Source organism: Opisthocomus hoazin, chromosome 3, assembly GCF_030867145.1.
Source record: "Opisthocomus hoazin isolate bOpiHoa1 chromosome 3, bOpiHoa1.hap1, whole genome shotgun sequence".
NCBI lineage: Eukaryota > Metazoa > Chordata > Aves > Opisthocomiformes > Opisthocomidae > Opisthocomus > Opisthocomus hoazin.
The window spans coordinates 81956484-81975051 of NC_134416.1; the positions used below are offsets into that span (position 1 = coordinate 81956484).

Below are 18568 nucleotides of genomic sequence, written 5' to 3' on the forward strand. Positions count from 1 at the left end.
TTACAGGAATTTTACAGCCTCCTCCTGGCTGGGGCCCCTGATTGAAGGGAACTGACTGGCTTCAAACTCAGTGACATTTAGGGAACCCATCTGTGTTTGCAGCTCGGTCTTGGCTTGTATGATACTTTACTACATGACATACTGCAGATTAAGAATTTTTAAAAATGCAGATATTAGGAGTTGTTTTTCCTTACTGTTCTGCAGAAGATCTATTAAATTGTGAAATACTACCATTTTTGTTGTAGTACTGTGATTATCACAGTTGTCATTGATAGAAATCTGTATTTTTAAGGACAAATCTAGATTTCATTTTGAAAAGCAAATACATGTGTTGTTTTTTTTAAAAAATATAGTCATATCATTTTAGGATAACAGAATTATTTTAACTTTTGTGTCAAAATTGCACTGAAGCTTAAAAGTAAGTACATTTTTATAAACATACCAGTAGAACAAGAAAGATAGACATCATGCTACGTATTGTGAATAATGTGAAGAATGAAGCAAATATTTTCTACTTACCTTTTAAGTCACTTGAGCCTTAATTAGAAAAATACTGTGCTTCAAAGGATAACTTCAAAATTGCAGTGATTTTACAAAAGTTATGCCTTGTAGGTTGTTGTTCAGGAAAATACATTTTATTTCCAGACAAGGCTGCAGATCTGTGTTATCTGGAATACTGAAATTGAAATCCCATAAACAAATTATGTTCTAAGACATAATTCTCTCTAGAAATTTTAAATGGTGAGATAAATAGTTTTGCTTTTCTCTTGGTAGTTTGTGTTAGTTTTGGTTTTGTTGTGAAGATTGCCAATTTGTGCTGCATGTTAAGCAAGAACAATGGACCTCTGCAGTCTAATAGAGTATTTCAGTAATTCAGTAATACACTTATTGATAATGGTAATGGAATAAATCAGGGAGAATGTTATTCTTGGTTTTATGTCAACCTATGGCTTTTATTCTGAGCACAGATATACTGCTAAAACAGTATTAATGTTTGCCACTCCTTCCCTAAAAGCGTTTTGGGTTAAAGTTGCTGTTTCCAGAATTCATTTATTTTTCCTGCCTATCTTTCAAGCCCATTAAAATTTGGTATATCTAAAACAGTACTTTCAGAAGACATTATATTTTTAGACACATCATGTCTCCAGAATCAAAAGAAATAAATCATGGGCTGTGATGTACAATTAGTGTCTTTCATCTCTTCTGTAACTTCCTGTTTTGCTGAGAAAGAGTAGAAGTCTTTGGGCAATTTGTAAATTGGTTAAGAGTGTTCAATTTCCAGGATATTATTAATTTTCTATTCTCTCTTTGAAAAAGGTATTAAATGTTCTGAATAGTTTGGCAGTTACTGAAAATACTGACTGCACCGAGTTCTGATGAATGTGTGGAGGGACTAAATGCTGCAATTGCAGTTCATTGTGCCCTCTGTACACTTTCAGATTACTATTTTTTATACTTTGGAGTGTAAGCAAAAAAATGTTTGTTTTGTGTTCTTTGCTTTTGAAAATCAAGACCACAAATAAAGGATTAGATTAGAGATACTGATTGCACTAAAAAGAGAAATAACATTTGTCAGTGATACACCTCAAGTTTGTATAGAAGTGTGTGCAATTAACAACAACAACAAAAAAAAAAGAGTTGGGGTATAGTTGTAAAAGGACCATGCTGTTGAATAGGTTTTTTTGAAGAAAAAGAAAGGAAAAAATATTGATGAGGCCTGGACTGAAGCTGCTCTTCAGAATTTGGTCACTAAAGCCCAGAGATGGGGAACTACCAGTAGCCTGAAATTCAAAAGCTTACAGAAACATGCTCAGGGCTAAGTAGAATAAATCTGACTTGCAGAGCTACACTTAGGTTTGACAAAAATATGTTATTTTGATTACAGGGCTACTAATTTGTCTCAATAAAACAGAAAATAAATGCATGACATTGCTAGCAATGAACAGTATATTTTTCTTCTGGCATGGACTTTTTTTTCTACAGGACAGATAGGGAACTAGTAGTGTGCACTTAAGAAGCAGAAAGGCAGTGATATAACAAATCTACCTGTAGGTAAACATCAGAGATTACAGCATATATGTCCTGTATATATGGCAAATAGCCTTCTGTAGAGAGTACCTGCATCTCCTTTATAACTACTTCCTATGTATTGGAAGACTTTGATTAAATCTCTGCTGAGGTTTCTGTTCTCCTGGCTGAACAAACCCCATTCTTTCACTCTTTCTTCTTATGTCAAGTTCTCCTGCCTTACAATGCTTTTTATAGCCCTCTACTGGACCCTCTCCAATTTCTTAGCAGCTTCCAGTGACTCTGGTTGGCATCCCACAGCATTTGGAAGTTAATCATACCTTCAGTCTATCAGTAGAGAAAAATCAATGTGCAGAAGCATGTGCTTATTTTGAGATTTGGCAAATCCTATCTTACCGGTTTTGCCATTCCTTTTGTTGTCCTCTGTAAAGTTTTACAGCCAAAATTGGCTTTACAGTAAAGCTGAAAGGCTTAGAACGCTTTTGGTCATCCAGTGTTGGTTGCAGTCAGAGATACTGAGATAAAAGCTTCCTGCTGGGATAAAGAATCCATCATCACACTCTCTGCTGGTTACATGAACTAGTTTCTGTCTGACCTGTGTATGTCTTTCAGGGGGAGGGAAACCACCTTGGTTTAAAAATTGGAGATGATCTTCCACAGGTCTTCATATTTTTTCCATGGTTGTTGACAGTTAGTATTAAAATTTGATTCCTCTTTCCTAGTAGGAATTTGTCTAGCCTTGTCATCCAGCTTCTGGATCTTGTTTTTTTTTGGCTGGTAGACTGACAGACCCATTATTATTAAATTTCTGTTTCTCCCATGAGAGTACTTCTAGACCATCATGAATTTGCCTCATAACCTTTTTGTCAGTAAAATAAATGAGTTGCCAGCTTTTGCACTAGCTAAGCCTTTCATTACTTTCACAGTTCTTCTTTGAGTCCTTACTTGTTCTTTGTCAACATCTTTCTTGCAATGTGGACATTGGCCTTAGAGGACCATGCCAGGAGCAGCTGCAGCAGTGCCAAATGCTAATAGGGAGCTAGGTCTACAAAGGAGTTAGTGTGCTGTGGGGCTCCGTGTGGAGACACAGACTCTGCAGTAAAAGACCCAGTCAGTCTCCCCTTGCAGTGTGGGGGGAGTTTAACGCACAGCTGTGGGATCTGTGACAGGGAGGAGGAAAAAGCATCCAGTGTTCCAGTCCTAGTTTATAAAAAAGTATCTGTGTATGTAAAGTTCCCTTCTGCTGAAAAATCTAATCCAAACCCCTACAAGGCACATGACCTGGAATCCGGGACTCTGCCACCTCTTTCCAGGTGAGCGTCCTACTGCCAAGCAGAGGACGCTCTTCTGTCTGCTCCTGGGAGCCTGGTGGTTTGGATGGCTGCAAGAGAACATGGCTCTAATTATGGCATTAAGGCATTTGGCTCAGAAGACTTTTGCGACTTAACATCCATCCCTGTCAGTTATTGTTGGAATGGAAGATATTTTACCGCTGTCCCTTGCTATAAACACATAACCTGTTTCTCCCAAAACCAGAACCGATTCTAATCAAATACTCAAATACAAATGTTTTTTCCTCCTCTATTATCAACTGCTCAATCATTCTGTTCTCATAACGGGTAGATACTATCGTTAGAGGTCACTTTGTTCTTAATTTTTCAAAGAAGAGCTAACCAAAATCATTAAACATCCTATAAGCTTCCATTTTTCTTTTTCTTTATGTTATATATGAGGGGTATGATTTTTTTTATTTTAGTCTTTTAAAAAAGCATTGTTGTTTTACTTTCTCAACAAGCAACTTTGTTGCTCTTCCAAACCTTGGCTAAATCACTGCAAACTGTCATTTGTGGGGCTTTTTTGTCTTTAAACTAGTATTCCTTATCTTTTTAGATTTTGTTTGGTGGCGCCATACAGCACAGTAGAAGTGGTCCCTTTGAAAGACACAAAATTGTAACTGGGCAGCATGCATGTGTGGTTTTTTTTCTTTTGGACTCTGTTCAAGAATGTATATAGCAAAAAGAAAGGAGTGACAACAACTTTTATGTAAGTAGTGTTTGGTCTTTGTTTGTGTGATCAGTTCCTTTCTGGTAGCCTGGATAGATCCTAAGACAGTGTTCTGTCCTGGTGGACAAAAACAAATGCTAAATGAAAATTTTGTCGTCTGCAAAATCTTGTGCATTTACCATCAGCTAGGCTGAGGTCTCCTATTACAATACAAATTTTTATCCTGTGGGCTATGGGCAGCTAAAGATGAAGCTGCTACCTTATTCTTATGTGATCTGCTGGTGTATGTGCACTAAACTAGTGTTAGTTCCAGATTACAGTTTCTGCTTGACTTCTGATTCATGAGATTTTGGTATAATTTGTTTCAAGATCTGTAGTGACAAAGATATTGAATATTTTTTCTTTTTTTAATAAAGCCACCTTCCTTTTTTCAACCCACTGTTAGTTTGTTTGTGGCTATTTCCTGAATAGGCTATAGCCATTGATTTTTAACAGCAATCAGGCAAATCTTCCTGCCCATTTGAATCTCTAACTTTCTTGCTACTAGAACCTCTTTGTTCCTGTGTAGAGGGGTTGGTGGCCCAGAAGCCTCTGTCTGGGGCCTGATTCTGCAGGCTGGAATGGGACCCTGCCTATTCTTTGAAAACGTTGATAGATCAAATTTTACGGACACTCTTCAAAGTTAGGTACATGATCTTGACAGCATGTGGCAGATCTTTCTCTTTTTGGCTATTCACAAGCCTGCTGTTGGGGTCCTAGCAGTTGGATCATTAAGTGTTTCAAACCCTCAGAGCACTTTCAGCAGGTACCCCCCGATGAACAAAAACCCCTCTGGTACAGCTGCCTTTGCTGTGCGGGTTCTTTGAGACTGTTCCATACCCCCACCAGCAACACGAGCCTTCTGGCTCATATTTTATATCTGTTTCTGCAGGTAGCAGTTACACTCTTAAAATAGAATCATTAAGGTTGGAAAAGACCTCTAATATCATCTGTTCCAACTGTCAACACATCAACACTATGCCTGCTAAGCCATGTCCTGAAGTGCCATGTCTAGCCGTTTTTTTGAATGCCTCCAGGGACAGTGACTCCACCACTTCCCTGGGCAGCCTGTTCCAATGCTTGATCACTCTTTCAGTAAAGAAATTTTTCCTAATATCCAATCTAAACCTCCCCTGATGCAACTGATGCTCTTCCCTGTCTTTTCTGGATTAACTAGTGGTTTTTTACTGTGTGGGTTTTTTTACGAAGTTAAAAAAAAAAGACCTGCTCTGTGTTTTCTGTGTGGGTAATTCATCTGTCTTGTCAAGGGAAACCGGTTAATCTGATACGATCTTGTTGTGGTTTTGCCTCAATTTGCAACAAAGAACCACGCAGTTACTCTCTCACTCCTTCCCCCTCCCCGGTGGGATGGGGAGGAGAATCAGAAGAATAAAGGCAAAAACTCGTGGGTTGGGATGAGAACAGTTTAACAGAATGTCAAAGGGAGAAGAAAACAACAACCAATAATACTGATAAAAAGCATATACAACATGCAGTGTTCTCACCACTCGATGCTCAGGTGGCTCCTGAGTAGCAAAAGCCCCTCCTTCAGCCAGCTCCCTACTTAAATACTGAGCATGGCATCACACGGTATAGAACATTCCATTAGATTGGCTGTTTGGGTCAGCCCAGCCAACTTCTTGTGAAAATTAACTCTATCTCAGCTGAACCCAGGACAGATCTGTATTTGGCCAAACTGCGCTGGGTTTGTACACATGTACACAACACATACACGTGTTTGTACAGCTGGCCACACAGACTGACACACACAGCACTCGCACAAACACAGACAGAACCAGTGGCCTCATCCTGTTCCCCTCTCTGGCTCACTGGGATGAAGGTCTGTCAGTGGAATATGTATCAGTGCATGTGTACCTTGTGGATCCCTCCAGCAGCTGGGCTCAAACACCCAGTCTTCCCAGTAGCTGGCCCTGAATCCCAGCCTTCCCAGTTGCTGGCAGCTGGACATGTCAGTCCCACTCCAGCCCCTTATACATCCCCCCTCGCTCACAGCCGTGCACACACGCACACATGGACGTCTCTCCGGTGGTCTCCCAGGTCACGTCTTCTATGCACCAGCTGGTCTAGTTTGATCATTGCTAGGGCTCACTCGCTGTCCTGCACACCGGCACTCGCTCCAGCTGCTGACACAGGGGCCCCTGCGGCCCGTGGCTGTACTCCAGCTGCTGCACGTAGACCCCCATGTGTCCACACACGCGCACAGACTAGAGAGTCCCTCACTGAGTGAAGGAGTTAGAAATGGAGCTCAGTGAGAAGACAGGACAGACTGCACGGGCATGGCCAGGGCAGTGTACCAACAAGGAACCTGTTTACGTGTAATCGACTCCTTTTGTCCCCTTATCCCTCTATTTTCTCTCTATTTTATTGTTCTTCCCCAAACCACCATGATCTCTCCCTTCTCCTACACTTGATTCCTGCCCTAAACACCCCATAATAAGTCTTGCATTGCCCTGCATCCCATAATGTGTTCCAGGCCCCTGGGCAGTGACCTCCCTTAGTCCAAGAGGTGATCTGGAGAGCTGCTCCCAGTGACCCACGGGGATGGGTGTCACACCTGGACACCAGGGCTGAGGCTCCCCTGGGACAGCCTGGAGAGGAACCTGCACAGGGTGTCCCCTCCTCTGCCTCCTTAGTTTGGGATCCTGCCTGCCTTTGTGCCTCTGAGCCCCTCGTGTCTTTTGCAGCTGGGCTGAGGGCTTCTCTGGTGGGCCTGGAAGTAGCCGGCTGTTACTCAGGCTCTTTGTCTCTCTGTGCTCCTGTCTGTGTGTGTGCAGCTTTTTATCACTCAACATGACTATAATTACATGATTATTTCTATCAAGATTCATGATGTGATGCTTTAAATGTGTTTTGCAATTCATACATAAGGGAAATCTCTAAAAGGACATACCATATCTAAATTACAAATATTTCCATATATCTAGTTAGCTTTTTCGGAGTTAATAGTGCTTATACTTTTAAATCTCATCAGCTCCTAGAAAAGGAGATCATTGACAGTATCAGATTGTGGAGTGGATTTTTAAAGACAAGCAACTTTGATATGGCACTTCTAATACACACGTAGATGTTCTAATCAACATGCAGCATATAGGCGTATGCCTGTTGTTTAGACCACTGATTTAAACTCATCTGTTAACTGAACATCCTTAAGAGGTGATGATATTTACAAAAAAATGTTTTATGTAATAGAGTGGGATAACAGCAAAATACAAATAAAAAGCAGCAGTATTCACTGGCTAATAAAAAAGCAGATGTACAGCTCTAGGGCTCAGAAATAGAATAGGAGTTGGTTTATGCTGTTATCCATGCAATACAAGAAAAAATCATGTTTATTAAATAGAAGACCAGAAAGAAAGACTGTGTATTTATATACATTCACTATTGTGTAACTCCTGAGACTGCATGGCTACCCAGTGAAAGCTTAAAGCACAAAGGACTTCTAGTAGGCTGAATGGCTGAAAGCTGTTGCTGTGGGCTGAATTTCTCTTTCTCTCTTGAATACCTTTTTCTGCAGGAGGTGAGGAATGGTTATTCATGACCGTAATGCAGTTTTAAACAACCCTTGCTGTCTCCTGCACAGTTACGTGGAACAGGTTGCTGGTATCCCTGCTGAAGGGGTGGAGGGCAGTGCCTTCTATTGAAGGAGGGAAGCTGTATTTCTTGTAGCAGGAGCTACTGCTGTCCCATCCCTCGCCCCTTTTCCTGTTGCTCTCCCCACCCAGCAGCAGTCTGGCTCACCATGTTGTGCAGCAGCTGCAAAACTCTTTGAGAGAGGAATGCTGTGTCCTGCTTAGCCCAATACAGTAGGCATGCTTTTTATTACTGCGCACGTTTCTTTACTTTTGAAGTTATGCTTAAATCTAGGCTGTGATATTTTTTAAAAATAATTTTTACAATCTGCAGGTATATTTTCACTCATTCTTCAAGACAATCTGCACAGTTTGGATGTGCTTATGCAGAGCCTGCTTGCCTACAAGAGTATAGATATGTAGTAGAGGCATAATTGCATTTCATAGTATTCAAGCATTAACATGGAGAACGTGAACGTCTTCCAGAAAGTCTCTAAGGCTGTAAAGAGGAGACCTTCAATACTTAATATGATGGAAAATTCAGCAAAGGCTGAGAATTGCAATGCCATGGTGAAATGAAATCATGCGTGCAGGCGGCCATGTGGTTTTTCAAAAGCAGCATTTACCTGCAGATCAAAATCAGCATTTGAGAAATGCATAGAAAATAGTTCTCGGGAGATGTATAGGAAATGATCATAGCACAGAAGGTAAATAATAAATATCTCCATTTTTAAAATCATGGAAATACCTCCAGTTAGCATGGATTCTTAAGCTTTACTGAAACAGGCAGATTGCCTTTTGTGTCTACTCTCTTTAAGTTGATATTGTCACCTACAAATTTCATCTGTATATTTACTCATCACTCTTGTACTACTTCAGCTTACATTTCTCACCCTAAAAATTGCAATTTTGTTTTAGCAGTTTTAATTTTCCAAAATATATATTTATTTAACTAGTCCACAGCCCTTTAGTATATTTTTTAAGTTATAAAATGTCTGTGTTAGAATGCGCAATCCTAAGGCTGCTAGGCCTCCAAAAATGTGAAACAGTTAAACAGGTGATTGGAAATTCCAGTACTTCTAAACTGGAATAGATAGCAGTGTGCTGTACCAGCTGTACTTTCCTCTCTTGCTAACATTGCTGGAGCAACAACTAAATTCTCACCGTACGGAATACCTTTTGCAAGGGAGTTGTATTCCATGTCCTTTTAAGGATGACATTAACATGAGTAACTTACCAGTGAAAGGCTAAATCTATGCATTCACAATTTTGTAATACTGTCCTTCCAGGTAATTTCTGTAGAGCGAAGAATCTTTAATTCCTTCAATTGATTTAGTTTTGCTATTTTCGTTCCATTTTTAGAGACATTGCACAGCCTTTTCAGTTACATAGTACCTGTACAGCTTGGTATTTTTTGTCAAATTTATTGTGAATTACTTCTTATTGCAGCTGAAGCATAAAATTCTGGGTGAGATACTCACTCTAGACATGATGCTTTGTCATTTTATGTACTTGTAGAGTTATCATCTATCCTTACACGTTATTTTCAAGAACTCACTAGAAGAGGAATGCCTTTTACTATCAAGATGTGGGTACATTTCCTCATCTTGTCGGCCACTTTTCATGCAGTATAAAATAAGAGGGATCAGGAGCACAAACAGCTTTTGTTGCATCGAGAAGGCTTTGGCGAGTCAGAATCCAGCTAGAGATGCCGCCCTCCCCAAATTACCGACTTCAAGCCCCCATCTATTCAAAGACACCTGCAACAGGATGTCATCTTTTTATTTGTCCTCTGAGCCCTTGCTGTCCCCCGGTGCTAAGCTGCAGGTCAGGTGGGAGAAGTCATTCCTCTTCCAGTTACCTTCCAAGATTTGCACTCCTGTGCATTCCTGCCAGTGCTTTCTCACGCAAGTCCTTGGATGGCCCGCGTTTCCCTCAGCCCACTTTGACCATATATTGGTCCTCAGCATGTTTCAGTTGCAGAGCGGCTTGGCTTTTAGTTGTTAATCACAGCCTCCAAGTGCCAATGTTATTGGCACTGTGGAAGCGTGTGATCGAATCGGTTAATGCTTCCAAAAAAAGCCAGCGGAGGCCAGAAGCAAATGAGGTAACACAAACTTCTGCCACATGTATTTTTTCTACCTAGCAGCCACAGCTACGCTGCTGGTAGAAGGGGAGCTGTTCTCTGGCTCTGGAGCTGGGTGGCACAACACAGCTTATGTTTACCTGCCTAAACTCCCACCGCTTCTTCCTTCCCCAAAGAGGGTGGCCAGGTGTCTGCTTTCCCTGAATAATTTCTGACTTGCTGTGTCCCCTAAGACGTGTCAAGGCTCGGGAAAATGTTGGTTGGCCCAGAGCAAAATGGTGCTAGTGAGTAAGACAACAGCTATACAGCAGTGATGACCATGGACCTCAAAGCTGCCTTCCAGTCATGTTTGGTTTATTTGGCGGAGACACAGCTGGAGGACATCACCTGCAAACCCTGAAGTAATTCTTTATTCTTCCCAGGGATTGCGCCTTTGGTTATTACACAGCATATTCTTTGCCTTCTCAAGGCACATCTGTCACTGCACACACAGTGAAAATCACCCTAAATGATCCCAGGAGATGTTTGGTCTCCATGCTGAAGAAGGAGGCACATGCTCTCTGCATGCTTATCAGTCTGACCCAGAGAAAATTTTCTCCTTGGTTACTAAGCAAGAATAATTGTTTACACTGGTCCTATAAGTAGGAATACTTCCATGCATGCGAAAGACTAGCTATTCAACATCCCAGTGTCTGTCCTTCGTACGGTTATTACCAGTGTCTGTTTTTCAGAAGAGGATGAAAAGAAGAACTTGAAAGCTCATCTAACCAGTTTTAAACTGGGGGAAGTTATTTCAGCTGGTTCTCATGCAGAGGAGTAGCTCGAACTCTGAAGCACAAGATTTTGAGTTCCTCAACACAGACACACTCTTGTCTTTTAGAAGCCAAAACTGAGTTTTGCTCTGAAGAGATTTGCTCTGTTTGTTTATAAGATTTCTAAGGGCCACTTCTGAATGATCTTCTTTGTCTTGAATGCTGTCTCACTCTATACAATCTTAGTTCAGCAATGTCTTCTGTCACAGCAACATTTGTTCAGGCTAAACACAGCAGGATTTGGCTGTCCCATTTACTAGCATTATTTGCCACACTTTGTGCCGAGACTTGTGGAGATGAGGTCTTTTTCACATTCTTTACAGACAGGAAGAGACTGTGTCCTGATGAGCATTTACTCACATATGTACTTCTGGTGAAACTACCTGGATCATTCAAGGAGGGGTTGCAGCAGCTTTCGTGAGAGAGCTTCACACTCTGAATGCAAATGAGGTGTGCAATAATCCGGTTTCCTCTCAGATGCAGGTGATGAGATGGAGTTTCAGCTTCTGCCGGAGGTCTGTTGGGGTTTTGCTGATTGTCTCTGAATGCTGACTGTTGCTGACGTTTGCATACACACACACATACGCAGTCTCTCCGAGAGATGTTTTGGATGCCTACATGCTGCTTGGCCTGTGGGAAGAGTCATTAAAATTTGGCCTGTGGAAAGAACAGCCCGTGGTGACAACACTAAATGCTCCCAGGCTGTCTGCCTGCTCCAGGCAACTCTCAAAGGCCAGCGGGCAGGAATGGAGAGGGGTGATGGCGTGCTCCCCGTGTGACACCTGGAGAGGCTGCTGCTGGAGTGACGGTGTCCTCTGAGTCTATCTGGGAAGTGAAGTGGCGGCATTTCAACTCTGGTTCATTTGTGCTAACATGCTATTTAGGTCCACTCATTTATCACATTTAATTAATTTTGTAGCATAAAATCCATTCAGGTTCATTAAGACCCTTAGGGCTTGTCTTGGATTCCACATCCCCCCTTCTTTTTAGTAAAATAAGCAGAGGATAACACTTTGAAAGTCTTAAAAGAGCATGATGTAAAAAAAAGAACACGCAGCAAAAAGAACAAGGGGAACAAGAAGAAACAGATGGAAATTATTCCTGCAAAAATGGTGACAAAAGCATAAATACTAAGAAGTAAGAGAAGTGGAATGCTGAAAAATTAAAAAGTGGATAATAAGGCACCTTTGATAATGCTCTGCACTATTTGCTCCAAGATTTTGCTTCATTTGCTGTTCAGTCATCAGTGATGACACCTTTTTTTTTTTCTCACAGCCAGCAGTTTAGACAGTGAATGTTTGCCTTGGGTTTTTGGAGAACTTTCTCACCTCAGTTCAGTTTATTGATGCTGCACTGATGACCTCTGAATGCAGAGATGATTTCCTTTCTGCTTTTATTGGTATTGACCATGTCACTTCAGATTCTCTTGTACATGCTACACACGTAGTCCCCTAAATCAGTATCTAGTTATTTGCTCTCTGCTGCATTATTTCAGCTTCCATTGAGCTGCATTAGCTAAAAATATTCCTGAGTCAAATCCTGGGGTTGCATGCGAGCAGACCTGACCTGCCCGGGACAGTGGGGGAGCAGGCAGCCACCTTTGCAAACGTGTTCTGAATCCTCCCTGGACCTACCTGTGTCAACGGTCCTGGGCTTTGCCAATAACTGTTAAGCTCCTGCTCAGTTAGCGCAGAGTGCAATTAAAGATCCCACTTTGTGAGGCCCCTTTCCTCAGCAGAGTCAGTGCTAAACCCAGCTCTGCATTTGAACTGCCTAATGCAGGGCTTGGACATGTGACTGATGCTGATGGGTCTCAAGTGGCAAAGCTCTGCTGCTTTCCCGTCTCTTATGGGAGGAGACCACAGTTAGGCAGCAGTCAGTGTGCTGGAGAGCCACTTTCAGCCCGGCTGGAGCAGCCCCAGCAGTGACTTCAACTCTCCTCACACTACTGCTGGGCTAAGAAATCATGGCAGCTGCACCCAGCCGGTCCTCTCTGCAAAAAACATGCCCGTACTTTCACAAGAGGTTTGGATATTTTTCTTGTCATGACCTTCTGCTGATGTCCGTGTCTGTACTTTCCAAACTCCACCGACTCTTCTCAGCTTGGATCAGCTGCATAGACTGTTAGGTCTATGTCAATTAAAAGCTCATCTTCAAAAATATGAAGGAGCAGGGAAACAGTGACAGAGGAACTCCAACAACCCAGTACAGAGCAAATGGGACACCCTGGCCCAGCACCTCACTGGGCTGTCGCAGGACAGCCATAAGCCCCAGTGTCTAGGTGTGACAACCATCAGCCAGGTGGGTCAATGGGAATGGCTCCCCAGCTCACCCTGCAGATGGAGGGGGTCACTGCCAGCAGGCCGTGGGTCTCATTATGGGGTGCAGAGATGATAGAGAAGTTTTGGATTCCGCAAGACATACTACGGGATGTTTAGGGGAGGAAACAAAGGTGAGTGAAGGGGGGCATCTTAGTGGTTTGGGAGAGAAACAAATGTGGGAAAATAGAAGGATAAGGCGATAAAAAGGGTTGATTGTGTTAACAGGTTGCTGGTTAGTATAGTTATCTGGCCATGTCCTGTGCCTGACCCACGCTGTCTGTCCTGTCTTCTCCTCAACCTCCATTTCTAACTAGACGAAGGGACACACGCATTCTGTGTGCGTATGCACGTATATGTGCGTGGGGAGGCTGTGTGGCTTGGCTACTGGAGGAAGCAGACGTTCCAGGCTGGTCTAGAGAGAGACCTGTTGGTGCGTGCGGGTGGGTGATCCAGGGACCAGCTACAGAAGAGACTTGGTGTCTATGGTCACTTACAGAAGGGATCCATAATGACCTACGTGTGTGGCTTGTGCTGAAGTGCTTTCATCCTGGTCAGCCAGAGAGGGGAGCAGGATCAGGATGCTGGTGCAGCTTGTGTTCTCCCGAGCGCTGTGTTTTCGGCCTATGTTGATCTGTGTGGTTGACTGTGGATATATGTACACGTGCGTGCCCATACACCTCACAGCCAGATGGATGTGGGGTTGTGGTGCTGCAGCAGCTTCACCTCTGTCAGGCTACCACATTCAGCAACCTCCAGCATAAACCAGAGCTATATATTTTCAAATAGCATTCCGTATATTTTTAAACAGCATTATGGCTTTTCTGTAGGAAGGGGTTTACTTGGTGGTCTTGATGAAAATTTAACTTTAATATCTTTACAAATGAACGATTGAGATGTCTTGCACTCTCTTTTGGTCACGCTTAACAAAACTAGGTCACAGAATTATTTTCTGCCTAAATAAATCAGTATAACCACATATGCTATGTCAATAAAACCATATACTTCTCCTTGAAAACTGCATGCAATGGTTTCTTTTATTAGTGTGTTTGTGGTCTTTTTACATCCACAGAAATCTCCATAGATGGGATTCTGCTCTTTGGCGCTCCTTGAGGTGCCATATGCTCACATGACACAGCAGACATGACACAGCCGCAGTTCCTTCTCTGGGCATCCCTTCCCTCCGAATTCACATGTGGGATGTGCTAAGCCCTGAATCCATAAGCCATGGTCATTTTGAGAAACATTAAAATTTCACATCTCCTGTTGAGAGTTGCAGGCATGTGTATTACTGCATGATGAGGTAAATGATTTTTTGCCATACATTTGCTGATCAGTGTCAATGCTCCAGGCAACCACAATGGTACCAGAGTTAAAAAGAAGAAGTATGAAAATGCTGCTCCATAATTACTGGACTGAGATGGTACGTGGCAGCGAAGGACTGCTGCGAGAAGTCCTTGTGGGCATGCAGAGAGGAGGGGCTGTGTGTGTGAGGGACAGGCTTTGCTTGTGCAAACTGCTGGAGCAGACTGTGTTGTCCATTGAGAGACAATGAGCATCCATTCAGGTGGTGATGTACATTTTTTTTTCTTCATGGGCACTGAAAGAAATTTAAGGATTAAGAGCAGAGGTGAGCCCAGAGTGTTAGAGTAAAGCCAGAAAGGTTATTATAATTTTCTGAGAAACAGATTGAACTAATAAATCTTCTGAAAAGGGAGCTACAGTAATGAATGCTCTTTCCATCCCTAACATGTCTGACACAGTTCCTTCCATTCTAATTAAAAATTGGTATTACCTGTTAGTTTGTGAAACAGTACCTGGAGCATAGTGTGTCCAGATTCTCATTAACGCTAGGCATGATTTGGATGATTTGGTGTGAGGCATAACAGGGTACTGGAGGGAACTGAGGCGCTTAGAGGTAAAGCAAGAGTTGGAAAATCCGTGGTAGTTTACCTTCGCACTTAACTGCTTCCGGGTGATGCTTCTCGGTATCTGTGATGCTCTTTTGCAGTTGAAGTGCATGCAGTTAAATTGGCTTCTTTTGCACTGTGGAACAGAAAATAAATCCTCCCTTCTTAAAACTGTGACTGGCCTTCCTGTCAATACCTCTGAAAGTGGCACCCTTTGGTTCATGTTGGATATAAACTAACAGAAGTCAGAATTCTGCCATTTTATTTTAGCCTTCTGAATTCACTGTTTTCCTCGTATATTGCTCAAAGTTTTCTCCCATGGTTTATTTCTTCTTTTTACTTCCCTCAGGCTCTGTTTTTTAGTCCATTTTTGCTGATTTCCTGTTTCTTACAAACCTGTTTCTTACTTCTTTTTCTGATCTGGCAGGATCTTTTTCTAAATTTTAATTTAGGGATTTTTTTTTTTTTTTAATCCTTCACTATACATCTTGCTAAAGGCCAGGTTGGACGGGGCTGGATGAAGATGTCCCTGCTCACTGCAGGGGTTGGGCTAGATGACCTCTAAAGGTCCCTTCCAACCCCAAGCGTTCTGTGATTCTATGATTCTATCTTTTGACAAAGAGTTCAGCAGCATAGCTGCATTCTATGAAGAACCATCTTTTGATTGTTTCAAACTTGTCATCTGTTTGTTTCATCTGAGTACCCCGAATTTTTATACTGGAGAAGACCGAATAGTAGATCTCAGTTCACCCTCTCCAGGCCATTTATGATTTTGTAAACCTCTGTCACACCTCCGCTACCATCTTTTTCCCAGGCTGAAGGACTGGAAATTACTTACCTTTCCTTGTTTAGAAGTCATCCTATACCTTTGATCTTCCTGGTTGCCTTTCTCTGATCTGAAAGGAGTTTGCCCTTATACAGTGTGAAAGCGCAGTCTGTAAGACAGAAAATCCACTAATACCTCATAGAGTGCTTGTTTAGTGAGGAAGTAGGTCATTGCAGATTCTGATGACCCTGAATAAAGAGAAAAAACATGATGAGCCTGATCCTCAAGGCAAGTGCAAATTAGCTGAAATGTTACTAGTGAAGGAAATGAAAAATCTGTGACCCGACCCGTGCAATTTTGAGGTGAAGACTTAGAGTATTTTGCTTAACAAAATGTGCATGATTCTGTGGTTTGTGAAGGAGGCTCAAAAAATTGTTATGCATTTATTAGAGTGAAGTGAGAGAAATAAATATGTTTACTTTTCATGTCAGAAGTTAAAATATTGAGGTCTGCTTGTATAAAAAATAATTCTAAAGGAGAAAACAGTGACTGGGATTATACTGCATTACACTAAAACCCGAGCGGTTAGGATTGTTTCAGCAGGGCTGTTGCTTATTGGTTTACTATTGTTGTTATTTAATTATATTATTATTATTTGAAAAATGCCAATTTAAGGGTTGGGAAGCTGAATCTCAAAAAAAAAAAAAGTTTCTATATCCATATTACTTGGGATGTGAGAAATGAAAATCTGTACTTAGGAGCAGACAAAGAATCCTTCCTAGACTAGGAGGAATAATTTGAGATTCATGTTTTTTCTAAGATAACTGTTTTGCTATGCAAAAAAATATATCCACCAAAAAGGCAAATAAACAGGCATTTATTCAAAAAAAGAAAAAATGCAGTGTATCTGAATGATAATGCAATTACTGTCTCATTAACTGGATGCCAAAAGAATGATAGTTGTGTAGCTGCTTATATGAGAAATTTCAGAATGTGTTGTGCCTCATCCTGACAAGTCCAGTTCACAGAAGAGCAATAAACAGTGTCTCAAAGAGGTGTTACGTTTCAGGTATTGGAGTCTTCCCTTAACAAGCATCCAAGACATGGATCAAAGTAGAACTGCAGTGTGTATGGCTTGAACCTCATACATGTTTCCTTGAACTCAGCCTTGCAGATCTGTTCATATGATGGATACCAGATAGTTCACAGTATTTTTCAGGTAAAATTCATGTTATGTTGTGTGGAATTCAACATTTTAGCAGTGATAAAAAGTTCCTGATTATATGAGGTCTTGACAGTATTAGTGTATATGTGTGTGTATATATATAATATGCAAAACTATATATAAAAATATATATATTATTTTTCTCTCTTCCTACACATGTAATTTCAGTAGCAAACCAAAGGCTCTGGACCGTACTGTAGTTTTTCAGCTAATGGTTAGCGAGTTTTTTTGGTGAGGTTTGTGTGTAAGTACCATCCGTTTTATTTCAGTGAGTCTAGGTGAAGTTAAGCACATCTGAAAATCATGGAACCTTTATAGAAGTCCGAACCCAAGTACAGATGTCTTCTTTCTGCGCATTGTGTCTCTTGATCAATTCCATGCACTTTGCCATGAGGTGAGCTGTCGGAGTGGGAACTCGGAACCAGTAGAAACGATACAATCCCAATGCGAGTAAGATCGTTCTCCTTTATTAGTCATCAAAACAGGGTATATATAGCAAAGCAATTACGGCTTCTAATTGGTTAGTTACTCTTAACCATATATAGTCAAAACTGCTGCAATTGGTGCAAAGCTTCATTTCTCAATGCGGAAGCAGCAATGTGGCAGGAAGCGTCACTGTGGCAGGAAGCGGCGACGTAACAGTCCCCCTGCTCCAGTGTTCCGAGCTCGTTGCTCTACCTTCCCAACAGGGTTCTGTGTTTGCCGCTCTCAAGGCCCATCTCTAGTTTGAAACCTGGGTTGCTCAATGGCACCAAACTATGTCCCCTCTCGTCCAGCCAGGACTCCACAATTCCCCCTCTTTGTTTTTGAGCAAGCCAGGTATAGTTGATGAGGTTGCTGCTGCTGATGAGAGCTGACATAATTTTGGTCTTCAGCTTGCTACCACTTTTTCAGAGGCCCACACAAACTACAATACTAAAAACAGATATAAGAACACAAATGGTAATTGAAGACAAAGAAATGTGAAGTGCATACCATAACCTGCTGGGTATAAAGAAAGATCAAATTAACTTGAGAATGATACATACTGATGGTAAATCTGTTACCTAGTATGTGGGTGTAGATTGATTTACTTGCGTTTAATTTTCTTGTTGGATTTACTTGTATCCAATTTTCTTCCTGTGTGGATGGTGGGACTAAAGTACCGCTTGACCACAACATATGATTATTGTCAATTGGAGGGGATGCATCTCATCGCGTTAGGCGTCGAAATAGCAGTGTATCAATAATATGAGCTCAGTAAATTTGCACTTGGGTTATAGGTATACTTATCACATATACAAACATCCATAACATTTAGTATTGGCTATCCATATTAATCACCTAGGTTAAGATCAATGTATCTAGAACTATGACTCATTAACTATATAGGCTAAAATTAATGTACATAAAAGCATAAAGCTGCAAACATCACCACATCTATTCCCTGCTGCATCAAATGCTTCTGAAGTCTTGATAAATCAGAGTCCAAATACAACAGTCAAAAGTCAAAAACCAGAAATAATCAATACCTGCAGACCTTACCAAACCAGAAGACACAAAACAGTTACTTAGTCCAGACAAATCCATTAGATCACAGAAACCAAATAAATCCATCAGATCACAGAAATACAAACACTGTAACATAAAATCACACGTTCATGGTCGCGACCACACACACACACAGAGGCACACCAAGTTTTCAGCATAAATCCAAATATTTCAAAGACAGGACTTACAATAATATTCAACATCTAACAGACAAATTCCCAAGCTTCAGTTTCAGGAAGAGTACTTTCTTTTCAATTCTG

At 41.4% G+C, this 18568-nt stretch overlaps 1 protein-coding gene across 4 annotated transcripts in view; it reads left to right on the top strand.

The window, feature by feature from the left end:
- Window positions 1–18568, top strand: part of ADCY2 (adenylate cyclase 2) — a 228633-nt gene that overhangs the window by 72155 nt on the left and 137910 nt on the right. The window lies entirely within an intron of this gene.